This window comes from Rutidosis leptorrhynchoides, chromosome 10, assembly GCF_046630445.1.
Source record: "Rutidosis leptorrhynchoides isolate AG116_Rl617_1_P2 chromosome 10, CSIRO_AGI_Rlap_v1, whole genome shotgun sequence".
Lineage (NCBI taxonomy): Eukaryota > Viridiplantae > Streptophyta > Magnoliopsida > Asterales > Asteraceae > Rutidosis > Rutidosis leptorrhynchoides.
The window spans coordinates 107,769,932-107,775,711 of NC_092342.1; positions in this window are offsets into that span (position 1 = coordinate 107,769,932).

The following is a 5,780-nucleotide window of genomic DNA, read 5'->3' on the forward strand; positions in this document are numbered from 1 at the left end:
AAGTTCAAGTAAGATCATCACTTGAAATAAGATTGTTATAGTTATAGAAATTGAACCAAAGTTTGAATATGATTATTACCTTGTATTAGAATGATAACCTACTGTAAGAAACAAAGATTTCTTGAGGTTGGATGATCACCTTACAAGATTGGAAGTGAGCTAGCAAACTTGAAAGTATTCTTGATTTTATGAAACTAGAACTTTTGGAATTTATGAAGAACACTTAGAACTTGAAGATAGAACTTGAGAGAGTTCAATTAGATGAAGAAAATTGAAGAATGAAAGTGTTTGTAGGTGTTTTTGGTCGTTGGTGTATGGATTAGATATAAAGGATATGTAATTTTGTTTTCATGTAAATAAGTCATGAATGATTACTCATATTTTTGTAATCTTATGAGATATTTCATGCTAGTTGCCAAATGATGGTTCCCACATGTGTTAGGTGACTCACATGGGCTGCTAAGAGCTGATCATTGGAGTGTATATACCAATAGTACATACATCTAAAAGCTGTGTATTGTACGAGTACGAATACGGGTGCATACGAGTAGAATTGTTGATGAAACTGAACGAGAATGTAATTGTAAGCATTTTTGTTAAGTAGAAGTATTTTGATAAGTGTATTGAAGTCTTTCAAAAGTGTATAAATACATATTAAAACACTACATGTATATACATTTTAACTGAGTCGTTAAGTCATCGTTAGTCGTTACATGTAAGTGTTGTTTTGAAACCTTTAGGTTAACGATCTTGTTAAATGTTGTTAACCCAATGTTTATAATATCAAAAGAGATTTTAAATTATTATATTATCATGATATTATGATGTACGAATATCTCTTAATATGATATATATACATTAAATGTCGTTACAACGATAAACGTTACACATATGTCTCGTTTCAAAATCACTAAGTTAGTAGTCTTGTTTTTACATATGTAGTTCATTGTTAATATAATTAATGATATGTTTACTTATCATAATATCATGTTAACTATATATATAACCATATATATGTCATCATATAGTTTTTTTTTTTTTTACAAGTTTTAACGTTCGTGAATCACCGGTCAACTTGGGTGGTCAATTGTCTATATGAAACCTATTTCAATTAATCAAGTCTTAACAAGTTTGATTGCTTAACATGTTGGAAACATTTAATCATGTAAATATCAATCTCAATTAATATATATAAACATGGAAAAGTTTGGGTCACTACAGTACCTACCCGTTAAATAAATTTCGTCCCGAAATTTTAAGCTGTTGAAGGTGTTGACGAATCTTCTGGAAATAGATGCGGGTATTTCTTCTTCATCTGATCTTCACGCTCCCAGGTGAACTCGGGTCCTCTACGAGCATTCCATCGAACCTTAACAATTGGTATCTTGTTTTGCTTAAGTCTTTTAACCTCACGATCCATTATTTCGATGGGTTCTTCGATGAATTGAAGTTTTTCGTTGATTTGGATTTCATCTAACGGAATAGTGAGATCTTATTTAGCAAAACATTTCTTTAAATTCGAGACGTGGAAAGTGTTATGTACAGCCGCGAGTTGTTGAGGTAACTCTAGTCGGTAAGCTACTGGTCCGACACGATCAATAATCTTGAATGGTCCAATATACCTTGGATTTAATTTCCCTTGTTTACCAAATCGAACAACGCCTTTCCAAGGTGCAACTTTAAGCATGACCATCTCTCCAATTTCAAATTCTATATCTTTTCTTTTAATGTCAGCGTAGCTCTTTTGTCGACTTTGGGCGGTTTTCAACCGTTGTTGAATTTGGATGATCTTCTAGGTAGTTTCTTGTATAATCTCCGGACCCGTAATCTGTCTATCCCCCACTTCACTCCAACAAATCGGAGACCTGCACTTTCTACCATAAAGTGCTTCAAACGGCGCCATCTCAATGCTTGAATGGTAGCTGTTGTTGTAGGAAAATTCTGCTAACGGTAGATGTCGATCCCAACTGTTTCCGAAATCAATAACACATGCTCGTAGCATGTCTTCAAGCGTTTGTATCGTCCTTTCGCTCTGCCCATCAGTTTGTGGATGATAGGCAGTACTCATGTCTAGACGAGTTCCTAATGCTTGCTGTAATGTCTGCCAGAATCTTGAAATAAATCTGCCATCCCTATCAGAGATAATAGAGATTGGTATTCCATGTCTGGAGACGACTTCCTTCAAATACAGTCATGCTAACTTCTCCATCTTGTCATCTTCTCTTATCGGTAGGAAGTGTGCTGATTTGGTGAGACGATCAACTATTACCCAAATAGTATCAAAACCACTTGCAGTCCTTGGCAATTTAGTGATGAAATCCATGGTAATGTTTTCCCATTTCCATTCCGGGATTTCGGGTTGTTGAAGTAGACCTGATGGTTTCTGATGCTCAGCTTTGACCTTAGAACACGTCAAACATTCTCCTACGTATTTAGCAACATCGGCTTTCATACCCGGCCACCAAAAATGTTTCTTGAGATCCTTGTACATCTTCCCCGTTCCAGGATGTATTGAGTATCTGGTTTTATGAGCTTCTCTAAGTACCATTTCTCTCATATCTCCAAATTTTGGTACCCAAATCCTTTCAGCCCTATACCGGGTTCCGTCTTCCCGAATATTAAGATGCTTCTCCGATCCTTTGGGTATTTCATCCTTTAAATTTCCCTCTTTTAAAACTCCTTGTTGCGCCTCCTTTATTTGAGTAGTAATGTTATTATGAATCATTATATTCATAGATTTTACTCGAATGGGTTCTCTATCCTTCCTGCTCAAGGCATCGGCTACCACATTTGCCTTCCCCGGGTGGTAACGAATCTCAAAATCGTAATCATTCAATAATTCAATCCACCTACGCTGCCTCATATTCAGTTGTTTCTGATTAAATATGTGTTGAAGACTTTTGTGGTCGGTATATATAATACTTTTGACCCCATATAAGTAGTGCCTCCAAGTCTTTAATGCAAAAACAACCGCGCCTAATTCCAAATCATGCGTCGTATAATTTTGTTCGTGAATCTTCAATTGTCTAGACGCATAAGCAATCACCTTCGTTCGTTGCATTAATACACAACCGAGACCTTGCTTTGATGCGTCACAATAAATCACAAAATCATCATTCCCTTCAGGCAATGACAATATAGGTGCCGTAGTTAGCTTTTTCTTCAATAACTGAAACGCTTTCTCTTGTTCATCATTCCATTCGAATTTCTTCCCTTTATGCGTTAATGCAGTCAAGGGTTTTGCTATTCTGGAAAAGTCTTGGATGAACCTTCTGTAGTAACCAGCTAGTCCTAAAAACTGACGTATGTGTTTAGGAGTTTTCGGGGTTTCCCACTTTTCAACAGTTTCTATCTTTGCCGGATCCACCTTAATACCTTCTTTGTTCACTATGTGACCGAGGAATTGAACTTCTTCCAACCAAAATGCACACTTTGAAAACTTAGCGTACAATTCTTCCTTCCTCAATACTTCTAACACCTTTCTCAAATGTTCACCGTGTTCTTGGTCATTCTTTGAGTAAATAAGTATGTCATCAATGAAAACAATGACAAACTTGTCAAGGTATGGTCCACACACTCGGTTCATAAGGTCCATGAACACAGCTGGTGCATTAGTTAAACCAAACGGCATGACCATAAACTCGTAATGACCGTAACGTGTTCTGAAAGCAGTCTTTGGAATATCATCTTCTTTCACCCGCATTTGATGATACCCGGAACGTAAGTCAATCTTTGAATAAACAGACGAGCCTTGTAGTTGATCAAATAAGTCGTCGATTCTCGGTAGTGGGTAGCGGTTCTTGATGGTAAGTTTGTTCAACTCTCGGTAGTCGATACACAACCTGAATGTACCATCTTTCTTCTTGACAAACAAAACAGGAGCTCCCCACGGTGATGTGCTTGGTCAAATGAAACCACGCTCTAAAAGTTCTTGTAATTGGCTTTGCAGTTCTTTCATCTCGCTGGGTGCGAGTCTGTAAGGAGCACGAGCTATTGGTGCAGCTCCTGGTACAAGATCTATTTGAAATTCAACGGATCGATGTGGGGGTAATCCCGGTAATTCTTTCGGAAATACATCGGGAAATTCTTTTGCAATGGGAACATCATTGATGCTCTTTTCTTCAGTTTGTACTTTCTCGACGTGTGCTAGAACAGCATAGCAACCTTTTCTTATTAGTTTTTGTGCCTTCAAATTACTAATAAGATGTAGCTTCGTGTTGCCCTTTTCTCCGTACACCATTAAGGGTTTTCCTTTTTCTCGTATAATGCGAATTGCATTTTTGTAACAAACGATCTCCGCTTTCACTTCTTTCAACCAGTCCATACCGATTATCACATCAAAACTCCCTAACTCTACTGGTATCAAATCAATCTTAAATGTTTCGCTAACCAGTTTAATTTCTCGATTCTGACATATATTATCTGCTGAAATTAATTTACCATTTGCTAATTCGAGTAAAAATTTACTATCCAAAGGCGTCAATGGACAACTTAATTTAGCACAAAAATCTCTACTCATATAGCTTCTATCCGCACCCGAATCAAATAAAACGTAAGCAGATTTATTGTCAATAAGAAACGTACCCGTAACAAGCTCCGGGTCTTCCTGTGCCTCTACCGCATTAATATTGAAAACTCTTCCACGGCCTTGTCCATTCGTGTTCTCCTGGTTCGGGCAATTTCTAATAATGTGGCCTGGTTTTCCACATTTATAACAAACTACATTGGCATAACTTGCTCCGACACTACTTGCTCCGCCATTACTCGTTCCGACACCATTTGTTCCTTTCGTTCTATTAACCCCTGGTCCGTAGACCTCACACTTCGCCGCGCTATGACCATTTCTTTTACACTTGTTGCAAAATTTGGTGCAGAACCCCGAGTGATTCTTTTCACACCTTTGGCATAGCTGCTTCTGATTGTTGTTGTTGTTGCGGTTATTATTGTTATTGGGATGATTGTTGTAGTTGCTGTTGTTGTTGTTGTTGTTGTTGGGCCGTTTGTTGTAGTTGCGATTGATGTTGCGATTGTTGGGATAATTGTTGCGATTATTGTTGTAATTGCTGTTGTTGTTGTATTGGTGATTCTTATCACCGTTTTCCTCCCACTTTCTTTTGACTTGCTTCACATTGGCCTCTTCAGCAGTCTGTTCTTTAATTCTTTCTTCAATCTGGTTCACTAGTTTGTGAGCCATTCTACATGCCTGTTGTATGGAGGCGGGCTCGTGTGAACTTATATCTTCTTGGATTCTTTCCGGTAATCCTTTCACAAACGCGTCGATCTTCTCTTCCTCATCTTCGAATGCTCCCGGACACAATAGGCACAATTCTGTGAATCGTCTTTCGTACGTGGTAATATCAAATCCTTGGGTTCGTAACCCTCTAAGTTCTGTCTTGAGCTTATTGACCTCGGTTCTGGGACGGTACTTCTCGTTCATCAAGTGCTTGAATGCTGACCACGGTAGTGCGTACGCATCATCTTGTCCCACTTGCTCTAGATAGGTATTCCACCATGTTAACGCAGAACCTGTGAAGGTATGCGTAGCGTACTTCACTTTGTCCTCTTCAGTACACTTACTTATGGCAAACACCGATTCAACCTTCTCGGTCCACCGTTTCAATCCGATCGGTCCTTCGGTTCCATCAAATTCCAAAGGTTTGCAGGTAGTGAATTCTTTGTAGGTGCATCCTACACGATTTCCTGTACTGCTAGATCCAAGGTTATTGTTGGTATGTAGCGCAGCCTGTACTGCGGCTATGTTTGAAGCTAGAAAAGTACGG